Raw genomic sequence first — 10,060 nt, forward strand, 5'->3', positions numbered from 1 at the left:
CCCCCGATCTGTTATTACCTGTGATTGACCCTTAAAACCCCGATCTGTGATCACCTGTGATTGGCCCTTTACCCCGATCTGTAATTACCTGTGATTGGCCCTTTAACCGGATCTGTGATCACCTGTGATTGGCTCTTTACCCCGATCTGTGATCAGCTGTGATTGGCCCTTTACCCCAATCTGTAATCACCTGTGATTGGCCCTTTACCCTGATCTGTGATCACCTGTTGGCCCTTTACCCTGATCTGTGATCACCTGTGATTGGCCCTTTACCCCGATCTGTGATCAGCTGTGTCCAAAGCACATGCGCGTTTTCACGTAAAAGCGCATGCACAGATCTAAATTAACCTAAATTGAATCCGCCTTGCCACAATTTATGTTTAACTGACACGGTTAGTGTTAGTTGCGGAATGTACAGTGACTTTTTTTTTTCTATATCAGGGCTAAGCACCTTCCATATGCATCCAACAATGCAGAGTATCTCACCAAAAATTACATTTGTTGCAGGGGATGCCCAAAATCTGACTTGTATCTTAGTGCAGAGCATAGGTGTGCACAGCCTGGGCACACCCTAATCACTATATGCAGTGCTGATTTCCCCTACTGCCTGGGCTTCCCCCATGTTGCTCCCTCCCCCACCCCACAGTGCTGCTGGCTTCCCTCCTCTCCCCCTAGCTCCTGCAGGGGATGATTCAGGATGGAGAGTGGGGGAAGGGGCTAGTAAATATGTCATTCACTAGCCACCTTACTTTTCTAAATGAACACATCTATGATGCAGACTTTTGGGAAAATCAGTAGGCCAATCACACAAGCAGGAAATTACATTTGTGGGGGGCGCTCTGTATCCCATCTTTGTACAGAGCACCTCCAGGTGGCCATATTGCATTTTACAGAAAATGACAACTGCTGCAGATTGAAAAGGAAAGATCGTTTTTAATAACATTCAATTACAACATGACTTGGCAGTCAATACCTTTAAATTTGATTTTATCATTGTAAGATTAAAACCAAAGCAGAGCCCGATCTTGAAATGTATATAATGTACTCTTGACCCTGATGAAGACTCATTCGAAACACGTTGGAAAATCTTTTATCAACACAAGTTGTAGAGAGAGTAGATTGATGTGAAATATGGAGTATTTATATATGAGAGATGAGTAACACTGATGTTCTGTCAGCCAATACTTTTAAATTTGATTTTTTATACAGATATAGATGAAGTTGTTGATCTGGGTGCCTGAGAAGTCCCATATACCCCAATACCCCAATACACCTGTTTTGGTTATGTCTCTGGTATGTTGGCACAAAGATACAGTCAGAAGTCCCACCTCGATCAGTACATTTCCCTACATTGGGATGTATGCCCGAACATAGAACTCCTGTGTTCCGGACATGTTTCCCAGAACACATACAGTCTGTATAACTAAAGGCAAAACTTCTTTTTTTTTTTGTTTTAGAGTGGAGAGGGCTGTGTCCCCGTTGGGAAGATTTATCCTCTATATTTGTCCTGTTTAGCATTATCATTGAAAGTAAAAGAAAATCCCAAATTTTGGGTTGCCCCCAGAAGAGTAAAAGAGGGGAAAAATCACAATATGGAAACTAATTCTGGTGACCTGGGGGGGGGGGGCCCAAGAGGTTCCCTTAATTTGTAGGGATTTCCTCTCACTTCCTGTTCAGGTATGGGACAGGAAGTGAAGGTAAATCTCCCCAATGGAACACAGATGGGAAAAATAAACCTTACAAGGGTTATAACCCCCCCCCCCCCCCACTCTATCTTAAATGAAAAAAAAAGTTTTGCCCGTAGTTCTATTTTAAATGTAACTACGGCTTTTGAGATGCTGTCGGCTTTGGCGCCTCCTGGGCCTCCAATAATGACGTACATGGTCCAAACCTCCTGTGTGCATTAGGCCCTATTTATAGCATTTAGAACTGATGAAGTTTCTTGGAGAAGCTACAATAGGACTTCAACAATACAGAACACGTCCAGCTGAATGTGACCAACTACTAGCAAGAAATGGCCACCGATGAGCCAAAAGACTCCAACACGTGACCAGAGCAGAACCCGATCGTGAAATATATATCATGTACTCTTGACCCTGATGAAGACTCATTTGAAACGTGTTGGAAAATCTTTTATCAACACAAGTTGTAGAGAGAGTAGATTGATGTGAAATATGGAGTATTTATATATGAGAGATGAGTAACATTGATGTTCTGTCAGTCAATACCTTTGTATTTGATTTTATCATTATAATAATAAAATATGAATTTCTATACTGATATAGGTGATGTTATTGATCTACATGCCTAAGAAGTCCCATATACCCCAATACACCTGTTTTGGTTATGTCTCTGGGATGTTGGCACCAAGATACAGTCAGAAGTCACACCTAAATTTCCCTTCAAGGGATGTATGCCCCGAACGCAGAACTCCTGTGTTCCGGATGTGTATCCCAGAACACATACAGCTTTAAATGCAAGTACCGCTTTGAGGAGCTGCCGACAGTGGCACCTCCTGGGCTTCCAATAATGCCGGGATTTGACGTATATGGGTAAAACCTCTTGTGTGCATTAGGTCTTATTCATAGCATTTAGACCTGAAGAAGTTTCTTTGAGAAGCTACAATAAGACTTCAAAAATACAGAACACGTCCAGCTGAATGTAAGCAACTACTACCAAGAAATGGCCACCAATGAGCCAAAAGATTCCAACGCGTGACCAGAGCAGAACCTGATCGTGAAATGTAATGTAATGTACTCTTGCCCCTGATGAAGACTCATTTGAAACACGTTGGAAAATATTTTATCAACACAGGTTTTAGAGAGAGTAGACTGATGTGAAATATGGAGTGTTTATATATGAGAGATGAGTAACATTGATGTTCTGTCAGCCGATACCTTTAAATTTGATTTTATCATTATAATAATAAAATATGGATTTCTATACTGATATAGGTGATGTTATTGATCTAGGTGCCTGAGAAGTCTCATATACCCCAATAAACCTGTCTCTGGGATGCTCGCACCAAGATATGGTCAGAAGTCCCACCTCAATTAGTATAATTGCCTCAGAAAAATGTATGCCCCGAATGTAGAACTCCTGTGTTCCGGATGTGTATCCCCAACACATACAGCCTTAAATGCAAGTACCGCTTTGAGAAGCTGCTGGCAGCGGCAACTCCTGGGCGCCCAATAATGTCAGGATTTTACGTACATGGGCCAAAACTCTGTGTACATTAGGCCTTATTCATAGCATTTAGAACTGAAGACGTTTCTTGGGGAAGCTACAACAAGACTTCAACAATACAGAACACGTCCAGCTGAATGTGACCAACTACTACCAAGAAATGGCCACCGATGAGCCAAAAGACTCATACCAAGACACAGCCAATACCCTTAAATTTGATTTTATCATTATAATAATAAAATATGGATTTCTATACTGATATAGGTGATGTTATTGATCTAGGTGCCTGAGAAGTCTCATATACCCCAATAAACCTGTGTTGGTTGTGTCTCTGGGATGCTGGCACCAAGATATGGTCAGAAGTCCCACCTCAATTAGTATAATTGCCTGCAAAAAATGTATACCCCGAACGCAGAACTCCTGTGTTCCGGATGTGTATCCCCAACACATACAGCCTTAAATGTAAGTACCGCTTTGAGAAGCTGCCGGCAGCGGCAACTCCTGGGCGCCCAATAATGTCGGTATTTTACGTACATGGGCCAAAACTTCCGTATGCATTAGGCCTTTTTCATAGCATTTAGAACTGAAGACGTTTCTTGGAGAAGCTACAATAAGTCTTCAACAATACAGAACATGTCCAGCTGAATGTGACCAACTACTACCAAGAAATGGCCACTGATGAGCCAAAAGACTCCAACACGTGACCAGAGCAGAACACGATCGTGAAATGTATATAATGTACTCTTGCCCCTGATGAAGACTGATGAAGACTTCCCCTGATGAAGACCTGATGAAGACTCATGTTGATGTGAAATATGGAGTATTTATACTGTATATGAGAGATGAGTAACATCGATGTTCAGCCTTAAATGCAAGTACCGCTTTGAGAAGCTGACAGCAATTATCAGGATTTTACTACATGGGCCAAAACTCCCGTGTGCATTAGGCCTTATTAATTTCATTTAGAACTGAAGAAGTTTCTTGGAGAAGCTACAATAAGATTTCAACAATACAGAACATGTTCAGCTGAATGTGACCGACTACTACTAAGAAATGGCCACTGATGAGCCAAAAGACTCCAACACGTGACCAGAGCAGAACCCGATCGAGAAATACTGTATATATATAATGTACACTTTCTCCTGATGAAGACTGATAAAGACTTCCCCTGATGAAGACTCATTTGAAATGCATTGGGAAATCTTTTATCAACACAAGTTGTAGAGAGAGTAGAGAGAGTAGATTGATGTGAAATATGGAGTGTTTATATATAAGAGATAAGTAACCTCAATGTTCTGTCAGTCAATAGCTTTACATTAGATTTTATCATTATATTAATAAAATATGGATTTCCATACAGATATAGGTGATATTATTGATCTAGGTGTATAACCCAATACACCTGTTTTGGTTATGTCTCTGGAATGTTGGCACAAAGATACAGTCAGAAGTCACACCTCAATTAGTATAATTGCCTTCAAGGGATGAATGCCCCAAATGCAGAACTCCTGCGTTCCGGATGTGTATCCCAGTACATAGAGAAGTCATGTGTACCCCAATATACCTGTTGTGCCCATTTCTCTGGGATGTTGGCATAAAGATGGCTCTATTCACAAAGCGGTATATTACCGCATCTAAGTATGCGGTAAGATACCGCACAGCGTTTTTCAAAAAAATGTTTGGCATTCACTAAACAAATGCTACTAAAATACCACATGAGTTATTTTATGAAGTCATGAAGTTTAGCAGTGAAGACCTGCGGCAACTTACCACTGGCAGTAGCCAGCGTTCTTAACAAACACTGTAAGTAGTTGGCTGATAAGGAGCGGGCGGCCGCCTGCCCGCGTCCTTAACAACCAGTAACTGTCATGGTTGTTAAGGACGCCAACAGCCACCCGCTCCTTAGCAACCAGTATACATTCCCTAAATACCACATGCCTCCACCACTACCTAATTACCGCATGCATTTAATTATGTATTTCCTTCTGTGAATTGAGTTTAATGCCTGTTTATGCGGTATTTACCAAGCGTTTTCAGCGTTTTACGGAAAATAATGCAGATTTGATAGTTTCAGGATCGCATTTGGTATTTAGGGAAAATGTGTCTGGACACCTACAAACGCATGCGATCTGGTTCTGTAAATTGAGCCCACAGTCCGAAGTCGTACCTCTATCAGTAAAATTGCATTTAAGGGATGTTTGCCCCAAATGGAGAACTGTTGCGTTCCTTGCATGTATCCCAGAACATAGAGAAGTCCCGTGTACCCCAATTTACCTGTTTTAGCTACCCTGGTATGGTTTGGTACAACCAGTGCCAGGGAAAGGCCATCTAGAGCCCAGGAGGAGCATGCCAAACTGCCCCCCCCCAAGATATATGAGCATTATGTGTTAAAAATAATCCCCCCCCCCCCCCAGAATAAAAAATTGAGCAGTATTCTTACCCTTACCCCTTAAGCATACATTTCCCCTCCTCCCAGGACAAATCCTCTCCCTGCTGAAGTCCCCCCTCCCAGCTCAAATCTTCCTTCTCCCCAAAACCCCCGGCACACATTCCCCTTGAAAAAAAATCACTCCTTCTGGCACAAATCATCTACTCCTCAAATCCCCCCCCCCCCTCCAGTACACACCTGCTCCCCACCCCACTACAAACCCCCCCTCTCAGCACAAATCTTCTCTCCTAGCACAAATATCCCCCCCCCCAATTTCCCCTCCTAGCACAAATATGCCCCAAGCATCTCTACTGGCACAACCCCCCCCCCCCCAAATTCCCCTCCTAGCACAAATCCACTTACCCTCTTCTCAAATCCTTGCCCCCAAGTACACACCTGCTCCCCACCCCACTACAAACCCCCCCCCCCTCTCAGCACAAATCACCTCACCAACACAAATACCCCCCCCCCCCCAAATTTCCTCTCCTAGCACAAATACGCCCCAAGCATCTCTACTGGCACAACCCCCTCATTCCCCTCCTAGCACAAATCCCCTTACCCTCTACCATATCACCTCTTCTAGCACAAATATCCCATATCCCCCCTCCTAGCACATATTCTCTTCCCCCATAACCCTCCCAGCACAAATCCCCCCAAATCACCTTTTCCTAGTACACCCCCCTTCCTAGAACAAATCTTACCTCCTGCTGCCCCCAAGATTCCCCCACCCAATACAAATTACCTCCCCCCTATCTCCTTGTGGTGCCCCCCCCATCTCATCTGATACCACAGTGCCCATGGCAGCTGCCCCTCCTGCCTACCCCTAGTCCCAGCCCTGGGCACAACATCCAGCCGCCATCTATTTCAGCCTGTCACAGATTTTGATGGGCTGTTCATAGCGGGGCTGGATGCCGCGATTGTACCTCCTGATTGCCCGGAAACCCCCCCCCCCCAGATTTGACGCACGTGGTGCAAACTGCTCATGTGCATGTAGGGGAACGCTGAAGACGTTTCGTAGCTTCTCCAAACCTCTTCTTCAGATCTGAAGTCTATGAATAATACAGATAAACTATGAAATGTCTTCACTACAGAACAAGTCAAATTCATTGTAACCAACTACTACTAGCTCTACCATGACCTGGATAGATGAGAATCTCCATAGACACATGTCCATCTTTTTATTCAGCGTGGGCAGAGCGCCTTCTGGGCGGCTACACGTGCACTGTGAGGCATTAAAAACAAAGCCAGGAGGGCTGAGATCCCGCACCATTCCCATCTCCATCCATGACATCGAGTCATTCCCAGGCGTAGGACTCCAAATTCATAACCAACCTTCTAAAATCATTTCCAGGGACATTTTTCCATTTGATTTGTTACATTTGAAATCCCCTTTTGTTGAGCAGTGTCTCTGAGGAGCAGGGGATGTGAGCAGGCTTATTTAATTAGGCAGTGCAAAGGGCAGTGACCCATTTTTGGGGATGCCAGACACACGAGGGTCGGGGTGGTCTGACAAATGTCTGCCAGCAAATCTGTGCAACTATCAGTGAAATGTGCAGCATTGGGATTGGTTGCTATAGGGGACTGCCAGATGAAATAAACCTGATTACATTTAATGGTGTGCTTATTCCATTAGATAGATAGATAGATAGATAGATAGATAGATAGATAGATAGATAGATAGATAGATAGATAGATAGATAGATAGATAGATGGATGGATGGATGGATGGATGGATGGATGGATGGATGGATGGATGGATGGATGGATGGATGGATAGATAGATAGATAGATAGATAGATAGATAGATAGATAGATAGATAGATAGATAGATAGATAGATAGATGGATAGATGGATGGATGGATGGATGGATGGATGGATGGATGGATGGATAGATAGATAGATAGATAGATAGATAGATAGATAGATAGATAGATAGATAGATAGATAGATAGATAGATAGATAGATAGATTTAGCTGGTAATATTCAGGGTCTCTCGGCTTCTATTGTATATATACAGCCATAGAGGACACATTTCACCCACCTCCCCCTATTATATAACCTATGATGAGTACAGGGATCACTGTAATGCCCATTAAGGTGGAGCTCCAGCTGGCTAGGGTCCCTTTGGGTACACCAGAGGCTGTGGAACTACAAGTCAAAGTGCATACTTTGGGTTTACAAGAGAATGTGGAACTACAAGTCAAAGCACAGCCTCTAGGTACAGCAGGGATTGTGGAACTAAACATCAAAGCACAGCCTTTGGGTACACCAGGGGTTGTGCAGCTACAAAACAAGGTACATACCTTAGGTTCACCAGGGGCTATAGAACTACAAGCTAAAGGGCACCCTTTGGGTACACCAGGGGTTGTGCAGCTATAAAACAAGGTGCATACCTTAGGTTCACCAGGGGCTGCAGAACTACAAGTCAAAAGGGCAACTTTCGGGTACACCAGGGGCTTTAAAACTACAAGTCAAAGTGCACTCTTTGGGTAAACCAGGAGCTATAGAACTACAAGCCAAAGTGCACCATTCGGGTACACCAGGGGCTATGGAACTACAAGCCAAAGGGCACCCTTTGGGTACACCAGGGGCTATGGAACTACAAGCCAAAGGGCACCCTTTGGGTACACCAGGGGCTATGGAACTACAAGCCAAAGGGCACCCTTTGGGTACACCAGGGGCTATGGAACTACAAGCCAAAGGGCACCCTTTGGGTACACCAGGGGCTATGGAACTACAAGCCAAAGGGCACCCTTTGGGTACACCAGGGGCTATGGAACTACAAGCCAAAGGGCACCCTTTGGGTACACCAGGGGCTATGAAACTACGAGCCAAAGTTTACCCTTTGGGTACACAAGGGGCTATGGAACTACAAGCCAAAGGGCACCCTTTGGGTACACAAGGGGCTATGGAACTACAAGCCAAAGGGCACCCTTTGGGTAAACCAGGGGCTATGGAACCATGAGCCAAAGTTCACCCTTTGGGTAAACCAGAGGCTATGGAACTACAAGCCAAAGGCCACCCTTTGGGTTCACTAGGGGCTGTGGAACAAGTCAAAGCCCCAGTCTACATAAGCATATTGGGGCTCTTATTTCTCTCTTGCTGGAGGGTAAAGGTTTTCCAGAATGTCTCTTTATTACACTGTGTGCAGTTTTGGGGTCCCTGCCCTTCTATCACTGCTGATTTACTTGGCTTGGTGTTGATGGGCAAAACAAATAAGCTGCTTTAATAAAAAGACATGCTGGCATTTACAGTTCCACCAGCATCTTTAGGACTTGTACTTCCCCCTACATCTTGGATAATGTGCAATATGTTGGGGTCTTGTGTCCTATGTAGGGGTCTTGTGCCCTATGTATAGGTCTTATGCCTTATGTATGGGTTTTGTGCGCTGTGTAGGGGTCTTATGCCCTAAGTATGGTTCTTGTGCCTATGTAGGGGTCTTATGCCCTATGTAAGGGTCTTGTGCCTAAGTAGGGATGTTGTGCCCTATGTAAGGGTCTTGTGCCCTATGTAAGGGTCTTGTGCCTATGTAGGGGTCTTGTGCCCTATGTATGGGTCTTATGCCCATGTATGTATCCTATGCCCTATGTAAGGGTCTTGTGCCTATTATGGGTCTTGTGCCCTATGTAGGGGTCTTGTGCCTCATGTAGCTGTCTTGTGCCCTATGTATGGGTCTTGTGCCCTATGTATGGATCTTGTGCCCTATGTATGGGTCTTGTGCCCTATGTATGGGTCTTATGCCCTATGTAAGGGTCTTGTGCCCTATGTAAGGGTCTTGTGCCCTATGTATGGGTCTTATGCCCTATGTAAGGGTCTTGTGCCCTATGTAGGGGTCTTGTGCCTCATGTAGCCATCTTGTGCCCTTGTACCCTACCAGACCATGAATAGCAAAGCAAAAAATCTCATTACCTGCACAAAGCTGGCATGCTTAGACTAGTAGTTCTCCGACATTCCACAATGAATAGAAGGTTTCCATACCTGGGTTATGGTGCCATCAGCCTTTGATCTGCTCCCCTTGGCATGAGTTTGTAACAAAGCCAATGGGGTAATCCTTTGAGGGTTCAGGGGCATCCTTCATCCAGTCTTCATGGGCACCCTTCACCCAGTGTGCAGGGGCACCCTTCATCCAATCCCTTTGTCTCCTAGAATAGAGGGACCCCCAGCCTCCAGGCAGCGATCAGAGAAGCGGAGATCAGTAAAGCTGCTGCCACTGGCTGGGCACCGGGCACCTCCTCCAGCAGCAGCCCCATTCCAGGAGGAGAAGAGGAGCTTTCACTGTGGATCTGCTGCCCCCAACCCACCCCGAACAATGGGCTCCCTCCCTCCCCACTCAGCCCTCACTTCTTCATTTCATCATTGGGATGAGAGAGGAGAGGACAGCGCATGCCCGACCACCCGACAGACAGCCCACTACTATGGAGGAGGAGGAGAGGCAACTTTACTG

The 10,060-nt window shown here is 44.9% G+C and overlaps 1 protein-coding gene across 1 annotated transcript in view; it reads right to left on the bottom strand.

Moving 5' to 3' along the window:
* Window positions 1-9,784, bottom strand: part of GPR153 (G protein-coupled receptor 153) — a 170,395-nt gene extending 160,611 nt beyond the window's left edge. The window contains exon 1 of the mRNA XM_082273312.1: window positions 9,595-9,784. The gene's annotated coding sequence lies outside the window, so the exon portion shown is untranslated. The remainder of the gene's footprint in view (window positions 1-9,594) is intronic.
* Between the last annotated feature and the right edge of the window lie 276 nt (window positions 9,785-10,060).

The sequence above is a fragment of the Pelophylax lessonae genome (genome assembly GCF_965119305.1).
Source record: "Pelophylax lessonae genome assembly, chromosome: 12".
Lineage (NCBI taxonomy): Eukaryota > Metazoa > Chordata > Amphibia > Anura > Ranidae > Pelophylax > Pelophylax lessonae.